At 36.4% G+C, this 21089-nt stretch overlaps 1 pseudogene; it reads left to right on the forward strand.

The window, feature by feature from the left end:
- Window positions 1-911: 911 nt before the first annotated feature.
- LOC116463669 (phosphatidylinositol 4-kinase type 2-alpha-like) lies at window positions 912-2748 on the forward strand (annotated as a pseudogene).
- Window positions 2749-21089: the final 18341 nt, after the last annotated feature.

Genomic DNA, 21089 nt, shown 5'->3' on the forward strand with positions numbered 1-21089 from the left:
TGCTGGAGAAAACAAAAAATATCTAGTGGTTATACTTACTGAAATAAAAATGCTTCATACTCTGAACATATGGGTCCTTAATGAATGAAAGTTTAAAAAAACTCATTCTTTTGAAGTTTCAATACAGCACATTTTGAAAACTGTTAGTTTTGTCTACATATTTGGGTTTGCTTACATATCAAATTTTCCCCACATTAATTAAAATTGGGTGTCTTTTGGACTATTATTGCATATTCTTCTAGGATTTATTTAAAATGCCAAAATAATTTTACGTACAGAGTAATGGCATTATTTAAAACAATGGGGAAAATACAACTTTGAATTTGTGAAGTTGGTTTTATCATTTCATTACACTGAAAGAGAAACAATAACTGATTATGTTAACAGTACTGTCATGAGGATTTTTTAATTTGTTTTAATCAATGAATAAGAATACTTTGTACTTGGTTATTATTAATACAGAAATGACTGTAATTTTGCTTGTTTCTTAATAGGATATGTTTTTCATCTTCTCCCTAACAATCTTTTTAGTCTTCTTACTTAGTAATTGTTTTTCACCCTAAAATGCAATTGTTAAAGATAAAATTAGTATTTTCTAATCTAAAAAACTTAAATTAAAAAATTACTGGAGGGGAATTAATTCCATCCAATTGAAAAAAATTATGTCTTTATTACAGATAACCACTGGAGAAGAAAATAGGGACACAGCATTAATAACAGGGAACTTAAAATAGCTTAAAAGCTTTCAGAGAATTTTTGAATTTATGAACAACAATATGATAAATGTTATATTAATGTTATAAAGGATGTGTTATACAGGTGCACATGTGGACTCATTTTGTTTTAACGCAGTACTGTAGTACAAAATGGATTGTTGCAAGAAAAAAATAATGTCATCAGAGGCCAAAAACATGACCAGTATTTCTGCAGGAAGAATTTTTCCATATCCAAACCATGGTGGGACAGGTCCAGGGTTTGTTGCGGCAGCACCCAATGCTCAGGCCCACCAGGAGCTGAATTAATTCCTGGAGGACCTTGAGTTTGAGGCTGCAGTGCGGCAGGCAGAACTGGCCATTAAGCGAATCATCTTTCCCAGGCCCCATCTACCAGGGCTCCAGCAGAAGCTACTTGTCAAGGACCCTCATGGGGTTCTGGAGGGTTACAATGGACTCATCCATCATTCTCTGAGTTGTGAGCCCATTGCTGTTGCTTCTTTGTTGTTCAGAGGCTGGGGTTCCAGGGGAGCAGAGACAGAGAAGACTGATAACTGAGGCCTCTTGCTAGCCGCTTTGGATAAGAAAATAATTCTGAAGACTTAACAATATTAATATATGCATTTTGCCTTTTTTGCCAGTAAATAAAAGATCACTGTTGTCCTCAAATCCAAGAATGAAGATCCCCTATGGGCAACTTAATCCCAAGTGGATCGAGTGGTTGCAGAAGCTGTGCTGTCCCTGCTGTTTTGGCCATGGCGCATACCTTGTCCTCAACTGGGGTTACCTCTCAGAGGCAGAGGGCAACTGGTAGACCGAAAACTAGAATGCAACATTGTACTCCTCACAAAGGTAGTATACCTGTCCGGTAAGACATTTAACTCTAGTGCCATTGACAGAGTGATGTCCAGGGGCAAGCAGCTTGTGCTAGAGAAAGTGTCAAAAGTTGGGCAGTGGATTAACCCCATCGGGCAACCCACCAAAGGTTGGCTCATTCCAGCTCTTCATTGAAGGCTACAAAGATGCAGACTATTGGTTGTGGCATTTTGAAGCAGAACCGCTCCCTGAGAACATTAACCAGCAACTACTGCTGCAGTTCCAGCCGCTGGTGGTGCTGGATCACATCACATGCAACAGTGACAGAGGCAATGACAACTGGTAAATGTGACTGTCCAAAGGATAGCTCTAGCTCTCAGCACACAGACTGGATGATGGTGAAGGAGACTGTTATCAAGGTGTCTGCCATAGACAATGAGCTGGCCTTCCCACAAAAGCAGCCTGACTCCTGGAGGGAATATTCTTTGCATTGGGCCTGGTTGCCCTGGACAAAAGTCTCATTCTCTTAGGAGTTCAAAGATCTGATCCTTCCAAAGATATCCAACCCAACTTCAAGGAGTTGGAAGAGGACCTATGCGAACTCTTCAGGAAAGCTCCTGGGTTGAGTCTGGTGGCTCATGCCTGTAATCCCAGCACTTTGAGAGGCAGATCACTTGAGGTCAGGAGTTGGAGACCAGCCTGGGCAAATGGAGAAACCCTGTCTCTACAAAAAAAATAAATAAAAGTAAAAATTATCCTGGTATCATGGTGCGTGCCTGTAATCCCAGCTACCTGGGAGGCTGAGGAGGAATGATTGCTTGAGCCCAGGAAGTGGAGGTTGCAGTGAGCCAAGATCAGGCAACTGCACTCTAGCCTGGGCAACAGAGCAAGACCTTGTCTCAAAAAAAAAAAAAAAAATTGGTTTTGACAAGGACCAGTTTGATAAGCAGATTACTATCATGCTGGGTCAGATCCTAAATATGACTCAGGCCTTGAAAGACAAGAGTCCCCTGCACCTTGTCCAGATGCCACCTGTGGTTGTTGAGATGAGATGGCCCATTCCCACCAGCGGTTTTCTAGCAAATCCTACACACAGAGATTTCAGAGCTTCAAAAGTCAGAGGCAGGCAAAGGAAGCACTGTCTGAGACTTGTGGGAGGAAGCCTGGAGAGTGGAGTGCACGAAAAGCCAGAGAAGCCAGTGGAGAGCAGCACCTTTAAGATCCCTCCCATTCTGCTTGCCACCACCCTTGGGTCTTTCCTACCCACAAGGAGAAGCACAGTCAGGAACAGTGAGTGCTCCTTGGCCCTTCTTAGTGCCAGGGATGCCTGGTACTGGTACAAAAACTGACACGTAGACAAATGCAACAGGTTAGAGAAACCAAACAAACAAACAAAAAAGACTGCATATACACAACCATCTTATCTTCAACAAAGTCAACAAAAACATGCAATGGGGAAACAACTCGCTATTCAGTAGATGGTGCTGGCATAACTGGCTAGTCATATGTAGAAGATTGAAACTGCACACCTTCCTTACATCATATACAAAAATCAACTCAAACTAAATTAAAGAGTTAAATTTAAAATCTAAGAGGATAAAAACCCTTGAAGAAAACCTAGGAAATACCATTCTGGACACAAGTCTTGACAAATATTTCATGACAAAGATGCCAGATGCAATTGCAACAAAAACAAGTGGGATCTAATTAAACTAAAGGGTTTCTCCACAGCAAAATCAACTACCAACAGAGTAAAGAGACAGCCTATAGAATGGGAGAAAATATTTGCAAACTGCCCATCTAACAAAGGCCTAATATTCGGAATCTATAAGAAATTTAAACAAATTAACAACAAAAAAATTCCTATTAAGTAGTGGGCAAAAGACAAGAACAGACACTTCTCAAAAGACATACAGACTAGTCTGTTTTCTTCCAGTCAGTCCCAACTGCTTGTCTGCACACCCAAAGTTATTTTCTATACATAGTATCAATCATTTTTTATTTCTGTATTTTTTCATACACCAACAACTTATGAAAAACTGCTCAACACCACTAATTTTTAGAGAAATGGAAATCAAAACCACAGTGAGATACCATCTCACACCATTCAGAATGAATGTTATTAAAATGTCAAAAGTAACATATACTGGAGGATTGCTGAGAAAAAGAATGTTTATATACTGCCGGTGGAAATGGAAATTAGTTCAGCCACTGTGGAAAGCAGTTTGGTGATTTTTCAAAGAACTTAAAACCCAGGAATCTCATAATTGGGTACCATTCAACCCAGGAATCTCATAATTGGGCATATACACAGAAACATATATATTGCTTTGCTATGATCACATGCACATGTATTTTAATCACAGCACTATTCACAATAGCAAAGACATGGAATCAACCTAAATGCCCATCAATGGTAGACTAGATAAAGAAAATATGGTGCATATAAGACTATGGAATACTACACAGCCATAAAAAAGGAAGTGATCGTGACCTTTACAGCAACATGGATGGAGCCACAGGCCATTATCCTAAGTGAACTAACACAAGAGCAAAAAACCAAATACAGCAGAAGCCAACCATAGACACTGGGGCCTACTTGAGAGTGAAGGATGGAAGGAGACTGAAGGTTGAAAAGTTACCTATTGGGTACTACGCTAATTACCTCGGTGATGAAATAATCTGTACACCAAATCTCCATGACAGGCAATTTACCTGTATAACAAACCTGCACGTGTACCCCTGAAACTGACATAAAGGTTAAAAAATGTTAGAAATTACACTCTGCTCATTTCCAGGCTCAGACCTTAAGAAATTTGAGAATCTTTAATAATCATGCACATACAGGCTTATTTTCCCTCTTGTTCTTATGTTAAATTTCAATTGCAGAGCTACATGGATATGTTCACTTTATGAAAATTTTATCTGTACACTTTAGCTTTGCTCAATTTCCTGTATATGCATGATAAACAGCAAAATTTCAATTAGAATTAAACAGTTGAATAAAGTTTGACAATTATGTGAAAAATTCAGAAAAGTAATAATCTAGCTCATATATGTTCTCTATATAATATAGCATAGTACATTATCTATATATCATAGTATCAATAGTATCAATCATTTTTCCCCCAATTATGTAAAAAATTCAGAAAAATAAAGTAATATAGCACACACACACACACACACACACACACACACACACACACACACACACACATATAATGTCCACAGATCTGCAGTTTATCTGGGGCATCTCTGCCTCAGGCTTATCAGGTAGTTGGGTTGAGCTGCAGGCTGAGTTAGATTCAGGTTTTTTCAATGCATCTTCATTTTCCTTGGACTAGCAGTTACCCAAGTCATGCTATTCTCCTCACAGGTGGCAGATATCCAAGAAGTCAGGACAAACTACACAGACACATGTGCAGACTCTGTTCATATAATATCTGCTACTATTTATTATATTGTCCAACTGAAGCTCAAAGTTAATGGGGATAGGGATATAGACTTAACCCACTTTATTACAAGTCACTGGAAGATGACTTAGAGAAGGCAAGAAGAATCAGAATGATGATCAATGTACCACAGTGCTGTATGGTATAATATAGTAATAGGAGATGGGTTTAAATGAGTCATGATTGTCAATGATGTAGCAATGTGTGGAGAATTGGAAATATATAGATTTTTGTTAAAACTTACTCCTGTGGGCTGGGTGTGGTGGCTCATGCCCATAATTCCAGCACTTTGGGAGGCTGAGATGAGAGCATCACTTGAGTCCAGGAGTTCCAGATCAGCTTGGTCAACATAGTGGGACCCCGTCTCTAAAAAAAAAAATAAGAAAAGGAAAAAGAAAAAAAAACTTACCCCTGTGAACTGTATTTAAAACATTGCACCACCTATTCCTGAGACATGAAGTGCCTTTCAAGGCTTATATAATATTCTTTGTGATACTCAGTGTCTGTTTTCACTTATTACACCAGTAAACCCAGAAGGGTCATGTTTGCTAAGTGGTGACTCAGTACCATACCCTGTCCTTAAACATATCTTATATCAAAGCAACAAATTTGCTCAACATGGTGTAGCAATTGGTTGTAATAGGAATAGATGAGACAAAAGAGTGTTTTGAATGGTTCAATTTTGTTTTGCTGGGGGGGTGGGAAGAATAGAAATAAAATATTTGGTTTTGGAGATACTGAGTTGGCAAGTGCTGTGTGACAAAATGAAAGAAGACATTATATTTAATATTAGAAAAAAGATCAAATAATCAGGAGAGGTATGCAAAAAACAATGAGTTGAAGCATAGATAGAAATATTTATCTCTCCCAAGACTGTTTTCCTAATTTCAAAGTAAAAATCAACATATTGTTTTTACTCCAGCCAAATAGACACTACACAAAGGACAAAAACTCACCATAGAGAATTAAAATGAAAGCATTGGAAATATCCTTTCCTTTCCCACTTTGTCTAGTGATAGTGAGGAAGTGTAGGAATAATCTAATGGAGATTAAGGGTGTCAGGTTTTATCACTCCAGAAAGAGTACAGGACACACTTATGGCAAAGAAAGCAAGTATGTAATCCCATCGGCCTACAGGTCATTGAGAAAATTATTTGCATTGATTAGTTCAGGGATACAGAGCAATTCTGCCATATTTCTATGCAATAATTTCTAGCCTACAAAAGAGCAAAATAGAGAACTTAAGTATAGGGCTCATTTTATTAGATAGTTGTAAAGAGAGGGCAAATGGACCTTCCTTTTTATGAAGTCAAATGAATGTTGTTATGACATTGTTGAAAGTGAGATAGCATCCCTCTACACCTTATTTGATATACTAATTCTTCCAAATTATGTTAGCAAATTCCAATAAAAATCTTATAATTCAAATATGTGATTTCTGCACATATTAAAATTATTACACTATAATAAAGTTACACCAACTCTTTTATAACTTAAGACATTCTGATTTTATTTAATATATTAGATAATTTGTTGATTAAAGAAAAAGTCTACTTAAATTTGGAGAAATTAGAAAATCCTCTCTCACCGTAAGAACTTTTTCCACCTAAATAGGAAATGATAAGAAAATGGGTGATTTTTAGAGTCCAGAAAATAAGATAATATTTTTCAAAGAGAAAATATACTCAAAATTTTGTAAACATTCTTATTTACAGCAAAGAAAAATACGCAAAATTGTTAACAATGGATAAACTAGGATTTCCACACACACACACACGCACAGGCACACACACATACACACAGGGATAATCAATACTGCCAAATGAAGTTAAGAGGTCAGGTAGATTTAGGACTAAAAATAATTCATGAAATCTGGTAATTACTAAATAATAAACGATCACTGAAAGAAAATGTGTATTAGAACAGTGTTTCTAGAAATTAGATTATGGCAGTTTGATGAGACGATGGGAGGTGAATAAATGAAGGTTATGATGTCAACTTTCAATATTATTGGTTCTTTCTGTCTAGAATATGCTTCTCCTATTGTTCTTCCTAGGAAAGTTTTACTCATATCAAAACTCAGAGGAAAATGGAGTGAAGAATATGTGTCCCTGGTATATGTATACATGTGTATGTGTGTGTTTGTATATATGTGTATGTGTGTGTATATATACACATGTATATATGTATATGTATACACATATGTATATTTCACTTGTATGTAACCATATATATCTAGATTAAGCTAGACATAAGCTCATACTGATGTCTCAATCTGCAATACATTACCTCGTAGATCATTCTACCCTTCTCCTCCCTCTTATCTGTAACCTTCCACTCAAATAGTGAGAGACATACACCCTGCGATCTATAATCAATTTACTCAATTGTTCATATTCTATACATATCTATAGCTGTAACAGACTTATAACATTTAAATCTTTGGTAAGCTACTTTATCAAGTATATTACAGTGTCTATGTACAGTTTCTTTTGTTTCTGGCCTTTTAGACTCCTCTCATTTATAAAGTCACTGAAGTCAGCACCTTTTCCCTCTACCTCCTTCAGTGAGGTTGTTTCATAAATTTGTAATATAGTTAGATCATTTTGTCAGTCAACATTCCAGCCTGGGATTACACTAAGCTCCTGCGTGTATTTTTAAATTCCATACTTTAAGTTTCACTGCTTTTAATGAAAGTCCTCTAGGTTCTAAAAAGTCCATCTTTGCTGACCAGTATTGTCTCAATAAAATAGATTATATTGTGTACTGTGAGAGAGAATTACCTGGGTTGAAGATATGGTTGAAGATTTGAAGTTAGTTCTCAAAGTTTAGAATAGCTGCTACGTGAATAAGGAAAGGGGGCTGAGAAAGAAAGGCCAAACAAAGAAAAATTGCTGAGTTGCTTCAGTGCTTAAGCAAAGCTGCTATCGTAAATGTATAATAGATATAATTAAAGAGAACATAAGGTTTTTCCAGCAGCACTTCTCAGCCCAGGGAAAAGTGAGATGATTAGACTGGTCAACATTTTGGCACTGCCAAGGAGAGGTCATCAGCAGAAGGTAAAGAGACTGAATAGATGGAAAGTAGTAGGGAGAAAGTCACTGAGGTGATTAACCATGAGATTGGTCCAGGAAGGCCTGGGGGGGAAAAAAAATAAATTTGGTTTATATTTTTTTTTTTTTTTTTTTTTACTGTCTGCAGCAATGCTATACATTTTGTTTATATAAATATATTTATATATAGTTCTTTGGTGGAGAAAAAATAATGCTTTATTCTAATATATGATAGAGTCACAGTAAATGTTACAGAACTTTGTATCTTTCAAAATGAAGATAAGGGTATGCATCTGTCTGTCTGTATGTTTTATGTACTTATTCCCCATCTCAATCCAAAAAGACTTCAGAGTGACTCCAGAGTCTTTAAAAATGTTCTAGGTATTTTCTTCCTTGCAAGCAATTCAGAACATAGAACTTAAATAAGCTGTTCAAATAAACATCAGTGGTAGTAATGGAAAGTATATCCATTCTGAGGGGATGAGAAAGAGTTTCAGTGGCAATGAACAATAGACTTAAATTATCAGCATGAATAGTATGACATTATCATTCTCATTAAGAGATTCTGAAAGACCTGGCAGTATTCTAAATTCTTAATCAGATAATGTACATTCAAAATTCAATTACATAGTATAAAAAATAAATAAAACGCGTTTGCCTGCCGCCACGTAAGATACGGCTTTTGTCTTCCACCCTGATTGTGAGGCCTCCCTAGCCCCGTGGAACTGATAATGGCCTCCAGCTGCGTCTGTGTTGCTGCTAAAAACACGATTTCATTCTTTTTTATGGCTCTATACTATTCTATGGTATATATGCACCAACTTTTTTGTAAATTACTGATTCAATTTCACAACTCGTTATGAAATGAGTCTGTTCAGGATTTGACTTCTTCCTGATTCAATCTTGGGAGGCATGAGGGAATCAGCCCAGGTGTCCATCAATTATGTGTTGGATCAAGACAATGTAGATAGGTTCTATATTCTAACAGATTAAGAAGAGTTCAGTGATTAGAGGTCAGGGATGACTGTAACAGCAGGTTTGGCTAAGTGGAAGAGCTGAGATTACAGGAAACTGGCTGGTTAAGGGGTAATTTCAGACTTCAGGAATATGATTTATCAATATAGAGTTTCAACCCACTGAATTTAACGAGAAGGAAAAAGCATATGTTTGCATAATAAGGAGACTAATAGAACATCTCAGTCTTCATAACAATTGAATTTGGGAAACATAAACTTGATTTATCGCTCATTTAGTTTTGATTGTAACTACATTGTTAAGCCTAAAAGCTGTAAATCAACTTCTTGAATAGATTTGTTAGTGGCCGCAATTAATTAAAGCTAATTCAAATATACTTTATAAAATAATCAGAGGTTAAAACATATATTTAAATTTAGTAATTAATTGATGCATGGCTAGTGTTCCTATATAAATCTTTCTGGGTTTTAACTTCAGACAGATATATAAATATGTCAGTTATTTGCACACTGACTGTTCCAAATCTTAAGTCCTGAAAAGTATTAACCTTTGATTCGCCTTGATTTCTGCTAAAGAATGTAAAGAACTTTAGAAAGAAAACACATCACACTGATCAAAAGTTAATAAATTAACTAAACCTTTTCTAACCTTAAAGTAACTGAATTATTACTGATTAAAGATAGGAATCATGATAAAAAAAATAAATGAATGCTTTCTGCAATCCAAAACTGAAAAATTAACAAAGTTATTTGAAAGAAACCTCTTCTAAAAAAACTTTTATTTCCAATCAAATAGCTCAGTAAGCTTCTCAAAACATATGTATCATCTCTATCTGTGATTTTGGTTGCATTTATGCCTTTGTCTGCATGAAATTCTATGTACTTACATTAAGTTAAGCTTCTTGAATTTGTCTCTTTACTACCGTTTTTGGCTGAAAATAATACACAGACTTCATTTATTCTTGGATGATTATAATAATGCTAAGCAGATAGCAATTAAAAATGAAAGGAAACATGCTCAATTATTATTACTAATGCACTGAATTTACATTACATTCCAAATAATATTTTTACAAGATTTGCTTGACCTCTAAGGTTTTATGCTTTCTAGTTATTACCTTTAAGATAACCAAGAATATCTGAAATTTTGACAGTGCTCTATGGTACAATATGAAACTGCTGGCAATACTGCCTACATATAGTTCCGTAGAGTCAGAGCTTTTCCATATGGAAGATGGTTTCATAAAACCTCCCCAGACTAAATATGCACTTTGTCTCGTATTTTCAGATTCTAGATTAATTTGCACAATTAGTAATCATACTGACTGAAAGGATTATAATTTACCATAAAGAGTTCACCAGCTGAAACACATTAATTCTTTTATAGGTAAGCACATCACAATGTTAACAACATTGGTGACTAAATGATTGATGGTGCTAGCATTAGTTGGAACGATTTTATTTATACTATTTTCACATTTTAAACAAGCCTAGATGCTCCTTCACTACAGTGTGTAACTGTTAGCTCAAGACATTTGGTTTAAGGCCAACGTTTTCACAGACAAAAAATGTTAAAATAGAACATGAAATGACTACAATGAGTAGCACAAAGAGACAAATCAGAGGGTTGTACAATGATGTCATATCTAGAGTGAAATTATTTCTTGGTGTTTTACTTAAACTGTAGAAGTGGTGTTATTAGTTAAGAATTCTGCAAGAACTTTTGCCTAATTTTAAAAGCAGAGTATTATCTTATAAGAAATGTGTAGCTTAAAAGACTGCTAACTAAAGCACATTTGTATAGCCAATACCATGAAAGATTTGTGAGAACTGTGTTTCCACTTTTAAGGAATCACTCCTGAAAATAGGTTTCAAGTTTGCAGCCATCAAAAAGAAATGTGTTTGGGCATATATAAAGTGCTCTTTACAGATCTGTTATACTTGGGAACTTTGAAAGTTATTTGAATGGCTGAAGAAAGCTGTCAAACAGATTATTTAAACTTTACAAGTTATAAATTCAGGAGAAATCAGTGGACATAGGGTACAACTCTAGGGGACCATTGATACTTTTTGAGTTTGCTGATTCAATTTGGTGGTTTAATATTGTGTGTTTAAGAAGTGTTGGTCCAGAAAATCAGGCCAATGATAAAATAAATTAACACTTAATGATTGCCTTTCAATGTGTGTTTAGAATGTATACAACTCTAAAATAGAAAAATTGCATCGTTTCCATCAGGAATTAAAACTTATTTCCTAGTAGCATCCACAACAGTAAATTCTCAATTTGCTGGAACCAAAATTTCCGGAAACCAAATTTTATTTCTTAGCATTCAGCATTAGGATAGTCATGCACATCAGAAGAAAATGGGATTAGTCCAAAAACTGTTTAGTGTTTAACTGTCTTCAAAAACATTTAGCCTTCTGATCAGATCTATATGTACATGCTTATATAATGAAAACAACTGCTCAGTAAACTCCCTTTTCCTCCCCAATAAACTAAGAAAATTAATACTAGGCACGCATCATAATAAAATGGACATGAGAAACAAAAAATAGAAAACCTCAAAGTTATACACCTACTGTGTGCAGTAGTATTTTTAGGCATTTTAGACTACACAGAATACAGATTTTTTCCTCAAGCAATCTAAGAGAGTAGATGGACAAGAAAAAATACATATATTAATAATTATAACTTAGGGTTGAAATTTTAAGTGCTATAAAAGGTAAAGGTAAACTAGTATCTAATTTCTGAGATGAAAAAAGTTATTTTTGTAGAGGGCTACAGGCGGTTTCCTACACCGAGTCTCATTTACTGTGGCCTTCGAATAAGTATTACGTTGCTACATGGGGAGCAGAAGAAAATATACTACAGAGAGTGAATAGTAAGAGCAAAGACATTTCTAAAATCAGAGCACTGTATGGAAATACATCACTCATGGTTAAATAAATACCTTGCTGAGCCAGTTGGATCAAGATTCAATATCCTTTCTCAATTTACAAGCTGTGTAATGCTGGATCAATTATTTACTCTGCTCATCTGCAGAAATTGATACAATAATAATAATAACACTTTTATTATGGTTTGTTTTCAGGACAATGAGAAGATGCATATAAAATTCCTGGTATATCTATTATTATTATTTTCAATATATATTTTGTATTGTGAAGTTTTTCAAAAAGTTACAATTTAATCTATGTTTCAGTATTATGTTGCTGTCCCATGAAATAGCTAATATTGATTTGTTAATCTCAATTTGTATACTGTTATCTAAAAAGTAAGTTAGAAAAATAACTTTGATGTTGTTACCAAGTGTTTTATATTTAGATTTCAACATGTATAAGTAATGATATCTAATACATATGGTGCCCTGTGTGCCAGACAATGTATTTTACATGTGTTGACTGAATGAATCTTTACAATAACCCTATCAGGGAGGTACCAATATATCCGCATTTTATAAATGAGAATAAGAAAGGGAGTTCATGCTTCTAGATCCACTAATGTGTATGATAAACAACCCTAAGAACAAGGAATATAGAATTTACCTTGCCTTATTACACAACTAGGAAATCCCTAGGAAGATACAGAATTAGTCGGTGTAATGTGGATTAGTTATTTGTACGATTTAAAAGAACATGATGCAAGCGATTTCATTTAATGAATTCTGCAGATATTTACTGTATACGTCGTGGACATAACACTACACTAGGCACTCTGGAGGGTGCAACAATTCAGTTTGTCTCAATCTGTTTAGGAAGCCGTCTATTTACATGCCTTTCTATACAAAATTGCCATAATAGAGCCATAGGTGTGGTGCTACCAGAGCAAATGTAAGAAAAATATACATTCTGCTCTGTTTGAATCATACAGAACAATATAAGGAAAAGAATGTATTTGAACTAGACCTTGAAGGATAACTGAGAACTTGTAAAGAACAGCCTAATCAGAGGGCATAGAATTAGCAGAAGTATGGACTATGAATCAAATGGTTACTACAGAAAGATGTAGGGTTAGATGTGGCTGTAACTATAATGAGGAAGATTGTGGAGGCTTTTGGAACCTTGCAAACCTGATACTTTCCTACAGGTAATCAAGATCTAAGAAAGGCCTCTCAATACCCATTACATAACTATGTATAAATTATCTTTATATTAGAGAGTGATCACTCTGGTGGCTTTATAAATGACAGGAGAAAAAGGAATTGTGAGAAACATTTCAGCCATTATTTCACAAATCAAGAAAAGAGATGATGAGTATCTGCTCTCGGAAAATGGCTTGAGAAAGAAGTTGATGTTACAGTGACATTTAGGGTGTGATGGGACATTGGAATCTGCAGTGATATCAAACATTTCAAAACCATGTAACTGGGAGGAAAGGGTCAAACAAGGAATATGGAAAGGGTGTCTGTTGGATGAAGTTGGGAGAGTATAATAACAGCAGGATAATATTTATTATAGTAAATAAGTATATATGTGTCTATAAAGTATACTCAAGCATTTTGATCAGTAAAATTTGGGAAAGAGGAATGCAAGGAATTGTAAATAAGCCAGATGGCCTTGAATAAAATAGGAATTATACTAAGATCGAGAAAGATTGAATAGCGTAGTTGTCATATAAAAGCCAGGTAAAAAGAGTGTCCAACAACGTTTTGATCAGTAATGAATCCCCCCAGAGGTCCCAACTGGCCCCTATTTTTGGGAAGATGAAACTTCTGTCTGCTCCATAAATTGTGAGATGACAAGGCCTAGTAAATCATAAACTGGTGTGAGACATTTAGTAACAAGGACTTGATAGAAACAGAGGTCAAAAAAAGGGCACTAGCTGAGGAGTTACAGGCCATAGACTTTGTTTTATATATACTAGGCTCCCAAGAGTATTTTTTGGCTCCTTTTCTGAGCAAAAAAAGGGCACTAGCTGAGGAGTTACAGGCCAGAGACTTTATTTTATATATACTAGGCTCCCAAGAGTATTTTTGAGTGTAGGTAAGGCTATTTCTGGTGATGGACTCCCTGGGAAAATAAGGACACTCAAAGTGGAATAAAATAAAAGCATTCTCTGCTTATTATTTCCAATTGTTTCTAAGAAGACGGCTGACTACATATGAGGAATCTAGAAAATAACCAGTCCAGAATTAATTAATCACGGATACTGTTAGTGACATACTAATGGCAGGTGTCTGGCATTGTTCTTTGTGTATTAGAGGTATCATCTCTTGTATTCATTACATAAACCTTAGAAGTAAGTATAGATTCATTTTCTACAGTGGGATTCTGGTCTACTAATGAAACAGTCATGTACTCATACTCATCACATACACAGCAAGTATTTTATTTTTCTTTTATCAATTGTGCATAACTTTTTAAAATTTTTATTTTCATAGGTTTTTGGGGAACAGGAGGTATTTGGTTACATGAATAATTTCTTTTGTGGTGATTTGTGAGATTTTGGTGCACCCACCACCCAAGGAGCATACACTGAACCCAATTTGTAGCCTTTTATCTCTCACCCCCTTCCCACCTCTTTCTCCCAGAGTCCCCAAAGTCCATTCTTATGCCTTTGCATCCTGATAGCTTAGCTCCCATTTATGAGTGAGAACATACGATGTTTGGTTTTCCATTCCTGAGTTGCTTCACATAAAATAATAGTCTCCAATCCCATCTAAGTTGCTGTAATGCCATTATTTAATTCCTTGTTATTGCTGAGTAGTATTCCATATTTATATATATGCCACAGTTTCTTTATCCACTTGTTGATTGATGGGCTTTTGGGCTGGTTCCATATTTTTACAATTGTGAATTGTGCTGTTATAAACATGCATGTGTAAGTACCATTTTCATATAATGACTTCTTTTCCTCTGCATAGATACCCAGTAGTGGGATTGCTGGATCAAATGGTAGTTCTACTTTTAGTTCTTTAAGGAATCTCTACACTGTTTTTCATACAGTTTGTACTAGTTTACGTTCCCAATAGCATTGTAGAAGTGTTCAAAAATGACCATACTACCAAAAGCAATCTACAAATTCAAGGCAATTCTCACCAAAATACCAGCGTCATTCTTCACAGAACTAGAAAACAAAATCCTAAAATTCATATGAAACCAAAAAAGAGCCAGCATAGCCAAAGCAAGAATAAGAAAAAAGAACAAATCCGGAGGCACCACAGCACACACCAATGGAACAGAATAGAGAACCCAGAAATAAACTCAAACACTTACAACCAACTTATCTGTGACAAAGCAAACAAAAACATAAAGTAGAGAAAGGACACCCTATTCAACAAATGGTGCTGGGATAATTAGCAAGCCATATGTAGGAGAATGAAACTGTATCCTCATCTCTCACCTTATAAAAAATCAGCTCAAGATGGATCATGGACTTAAATCTAAGACCTGAAACTATAAAAATTTTGGAAGGTAACGTCAGGAAGGTCTTTCTAGACATTGGCTTGGGCAAAGATTTCATGACCAAGAACCAAGAGCAAATGCAACAAAAACAACAAGAAGTAGGTGGGACTTAACTAAAAGAAAGAGCTTTTGCACGGCAAAAGGAATAGTCAGCAGAGTAAACAAGACAACCCACAGAGGGGGAGAAAATCTTCACAATCTATGCATTCCACAAAGGAATCTACAAGGAACTCAAACAAATTATCAAGAAAAAGACAAACAACCTGATCAAATAGTGGGCTAAGGATGTGAATAGACAATTTTCAAAAGAAGATATGCAAATGGCCAACAAACATATGAAAAAATGCTCAACATGACTAACGATCAGGGAAATGCAACTCAAAACTGCAATGTGATACCACCTTCCTCCTGCAAGAATGGCCAGAATCAAAAAATGAAAAGATATTAGATGTTGGTGTGGATGCAGTGAAAATGTAACACAGCAAGTATTTTATTTTATTTTATTTTATTTTATTCTAATTCAATTTTTATTTTTAGTTTTTGTGGATATGTAATAGGTACAAATATTTATGAGGTACATGAGATATTTTGGTATAGGCACGTAATGTGTAATAATCACATCATGGAAAACTGGATATCCATTCCATCAAGCATTTATCATTTGTGTTGCAAATCATCTAATTATGCTCTTTTGGTTATTTTTACATGTACAATTAAATAATTATTGACTAGAATCACCCTGTTGAGCTATCAACTACTAAGTATTACTTATTATTTCTTTTTCCTTTGTACCCATTGACCATTTACACCTCTCCTCTGCCTCCCCACTACTCTTCCCAGTCTCTGATGACTATCTTTCTACTCTCTATCTCCACGAGTACAATTGTTTTAATTTTTAGCTCTGACAAATAAGTGAAAGCGTAAGTTTGTCTTTCAGTGCCTGACTTACTGCACTTAACATAATGACCTCCAGTTCCATCTATATTGTTGTAAATGATAGGATCCCTTTTTTTTTTTTTTTTTTTGGCTAAATAGTACTTCATTGTGTATAAGTAGCACAGTTTCATTTTAAACATTATTTATTTATTTCTCACTCTGTCTTCTGGTGCTGAAGGTACCACATTTTCTTTAACCAGTCATCTGTTGATGGACACTTAGATTGCTTCCAAATCTTGGCTATTGTGAATAGTGCTGCAATAAACATAGCAGTGCATATCTCTTCAATATAATGACTTCCTTTCTTTGGGGCATATGCCCTGCAGTAGGATTGCTGAATCATATAGAGGCCCAATTTTTAGTGTTTTGAGAAACCTTCAACTTGTTCTTCATAGTGGTTGTACTCATTTACATTCCCATCAATAGCATACATAGGTTCCCTTTCCACATTTGTTATTGCCTGTCTTTTGAATAAAAGCCATTTTAACTGGAGTAAGATAATATTTCACTGTGGTCTTGATTTGCATTTCTGTGACAATCAATTATGTTGAGCACCTTTTCATATGCCTGTTTGCCACTTGTATTTTTTTCTTTTGAGAAAGGTCTACTCAAATATTTCGCCTACCTTTTTTTTTTTTTTTTTCTTGAGACAGAATCTCACTCTCACTCTATAACCCAGGCTGGAGTGCAGTAGCATGATCGCGGCTCACTGCAACCTCCGCCTCCTAGGTTCAAGAGATTCTTGTGCCTCAGCCTCCCAAGTAGCTGGGATTACAGACATGCACCACCATCTCCAGCTAACTTTTGTATCTTTAGTAGAGACAGTGTTTCACCATGTTGGCCAGGCTGGTCTCAAACTTTTGACCTCAAGTGATCTGCCTGTTTCAGCCTCCCGAAGTGCTGGGAATACAGGCATAAGCCATGAAGCCTGGCACTTTTGCCTACCTTTTAATCAGACCTTTAAAAATTTTCCTGTAGACTTTGAGCTCCTTATATATTCTGGTTCTTAATTCCCTGTCAGATGGTAGTAGTTTTGAAAATATTTTTCCCATACTGTGGGTTGTCTCTTCATTTTGTTAATCGTTTCCTTTGCTGTGCAGAAGTTTTTTAACTTGGTAGAATCCCATTTGTCCATTTTTCTGGCTCTGTGTCCCTACTCAAATCCCTTCTTGAATTGTAATCCGAATTGTAATCCCCACATGTTGTGGGAGGGACCTTGTGGGAGGTGATTGAATAATGGGAGCAGTTCACCTGTGCTGTTCTTGTGATAGTGAGTGAGTTCTCATGAGATCTGGTGGTTTTGTGAGGGGTTTTTCCCCACTTTGCTTTGCACTTCTCTCATTCTTCTCCTTCTTACTGCCTTGTGAAGAAGGACGTGTTTGCTTCCCCTGCCATGATGATTGTAAGTTTTCTGAGGCCTCCCTGTCCTGCAGAACTGTGAGTCAATTAAACCTCTTTACTTCGTTAATTACCTAGTTTTGGATATTTCTTCATAGCAGCATGAGAATGGGCTAATACAGTAAATTGGTACAGGTAGAGTGGGGTGCTGATACAAGGATACCCCAAAATGTGGAAGCAACTTTGCAACAGTTTAGAGGACTTAGAAAAAGACAGGAAAATGTGGGAAAATTTGGAACTTCCTAGAGACTTGGAGGGCTCAGAAGACAGGAAAATGTGGGAAAGTTTGGAACTTCCTAGAGACTTATTGAATGGCTTTGACCAAAATCCTCATAGTGATATGGACAATGAAATCTACGCCAATGTGGCCTCAGATGGAGATGAGGAATTTTTTGAGACCTGGAGCAAAGGTGACTCTTGCTATGCTTTAGCAAAGAGACTGGTGGCTTTTTGCCCCTGCCCTAGAGATCTGTGGAACTTTGAACCTGATGGAGATGCTTTGAGGTATCTGGCAGAAGAAATTTCTAAGCAGCAAAGTGGTTCGAGGATGCAAAGCATAAAATCTTAGAAAATGTGAAGCCTGATAATGTGACAGAAATGAAAAACTCATTTTCTGGGGAGAAATTCAAGCCAGCTGCAGAAATTCGCATACTTAACAAGGAGCCAAATGTTAATCACCAAGACAATGGGAAAATGTCTCCAGGGCATGTTAGAGACCTCCACAGCATTCTCTCCCATCACAGTCCCAGAGGCCTAGGAGAGAAAAATAGTTTCCTGGGCAGTGTCCAGGGACCCCCTGATGTATGCAGCCTTGGAACTGGTCTCAGCTGCTCTAGCCATTGCTAAAAGGGGCCAAGGTGTAGCTCAGGATGTTGTTTCAGAAGCTGCAAGCCCCCAGCCTTGACAGCTTCCATGTGGCATTGGTCTAACGCGTGCACAGAAGATAAGAATTGAGGTTTGGGAACCTCCGTCTAGATTTTAGAGGATGTATGGAAATGCCTGGAAGCCCAGGCAGAAGTCAGCTGCAGGGGCAGAGCCCTCATGGAGAACCTCTGCTAGAGCAGTGCAGAAGGAAAATGTGGGGTTAGAGCCCCCACACAGGGTCCCCACTGGGGCACTCCCTAGTGGAGCTGTGAGAAGAGGACCACAGTTCTCCAGACCCCAGAGCAGTACGTCCACTGACAGTTTGCAGTTTCCAGGTGGAAAAGCCACAGACACTCAAAGCCATACATGAGAGCTGGGCTGGAGCTGCCCAAGGCCATCAGGATCCACCTCTTTCATCAGTGTGACCCGGATGTGAGATCATTTTGCAACTCTAAGGTTTGATGACTACCTTATTGGATTTTGGACTTACACGGGGCCTATTATCCCTTTGTTTTGGCCAATTTCTGTAATGTAGGTTGGGTGTATTTACCTAATGCTTGTATCCCTATTGTATCTAGGAAGTAACTGACTTGCTTTTGATTTTACAGGCTCATAGGCAGAAGAGATTTGCTTTGCCTCACATGAGACTTTGAACTTGGATTTTTGGGTTAATGCTGGAATGAGTTAAGACTTTGGGGAACTGTTAAAAAGGCATGATTGTGTTTCAAAATGTGAGGGCATGAGATCTGGGAGGGGCCAGGGGTGAAAGAATATAGTCTGGCTCTTTGTCCTCACTAAAATCTCATCTTGAATTATAATCCAAATTGTAATCCCCACATGTTGGGGGAGAGATCTTGTGGGAGGTGATTGAATCATGAGGGCAGTTCCTTGTGCTGTTTTCATAATAGTGAGTGAGTTCTCATGATATCTGATGGTTTTGTGAGGAGCTTTTTACCCCCTTTTCTCTGCACTTCTCTCATTTTTCTCTGTTCTGCCACCACGCAAAGAAGGTTGCGTTTGCTTCCCCTTCTACCATGACCGTAAGTTTTCTGAGGCCTCCCCAGCCCTGCAAAACTGTGAATCAATTAAACTTCTTTCCTTTGTAAATTACTCAGTCTTAGATATTTCTTCTTAACAATGTGAAAATGAACTAATACAGATAGGTAGTTTGAAAATATTTTCTCCCATTCTGTAAGTCATCTCTTCATTTTGTTGATTGTTTTCTTTGTTGTACAGAAGTTTTTAACTTGGTGCAATCACATTTGTAAATTTTTGCTTTGGTTGCCTGTGAGGTATTGCTTAAGAAATTTTTGTCCAGATCAACATGCCGGAAAGTTTTTCCAACGTTTTCTTGTAGTAGTTTTATAGTCTGAGGTCTTAGAATTAAGTCTTTAATCTATTTTGATTTGATCTTTTTTTGTGTGTGTGTATGGCAAGAGATAGGGGTCTAGCTTCATTCTGTTGCATATAGATATCCAGTTTTCTTGGCACCATTTATTGAAGAGGCTGTGTTTTTCCCAATGTAAGTTCTTGGTATCTTGGTCAAAAACAAAGTCACTGTAGGTGTATGGATTTGTTTTTAGGTTCTCTATTCCATTCCATTGGGCTATGTGTCTGTTGTTATGCCAGGACCATGCTGTTTTGGTTACTATAGCTCTGTAGTATAATTTGAAGTCAGGTAATGTGATTCTTTCAGTTTTGCTATTTTGACTCAGGATAGCTTTAGCTATTCTGAGTCTTTTGCAGTTCCATATAAATTTTAAGGGTTTTTTTCTCTATTTTTGTGAAGAATATTACTGGTATTTTGATAGGCATGCATTGGATTTGTAGATTGCATTGGGTAGTATGGACATCTTAACAATATTGATTCTTCCAATTCATTAACATGGACTATTATTCCACTTTTTGTGTCCTCTTTAATTTCTTTCATTAATGTTTTATATTTTTCATTGTAGAGAGCTTTTACTTCCTTAGTTAAGTTAATCCTTTGGTATCTAATTTTACTTGCAGCTACTGTAAATAGGATTACTATTTTTTATTTTTCAGATTGTTTGGTGTTGGCATACAGGAATGCCACTGATTTTTGCATATCAATTTTGTATACTGTGACTTTCCTGAATGTGTTTATCATTTCTAATAGTTTCATGGTGGAGTCTTTAGGTTTTTCCAAATATAAGATTATATCATCTGCAAACAAGGATAATTTGACTTCTTCCTTTCCAATTTGGATGTCCTTTATTGCTTTCTCTTGTCTGATTGCATTAACTGGGACTTCTAGTACTATGTTGAATAACTGGTGAAAGTGGACATCCTTGTCTTGTTCCAGATATTAGAGGAAAGTCAACCAGTATTTTAAAATGAGCACCTGAAGCTGGGCACAGTGTCTCACACCTGTAGTCTCAGCACTTTAGGAGGCCGAGGAAAGAGGATTGTTTGAGCCTAGGAGTTTAAGACCAGACTTGGCAACACAGTGAGACT

The sequence above is a fragment of the Hylobates moloch genome, unplaced genomic scaffold (assembly GCF_009828535.3).
Source record: "Hylobates moloch isolate HMO894 unplaced genomic scaffold, HMol_V3 SCAFFOLD_49, whole genome shotgun sequence".
Taxonomy (NCBI): Eukaryota; Metazoa; Chordata; class Mammalia; order Primates; family Hylobatidae; genus Hylobates; species Hylobates moloch.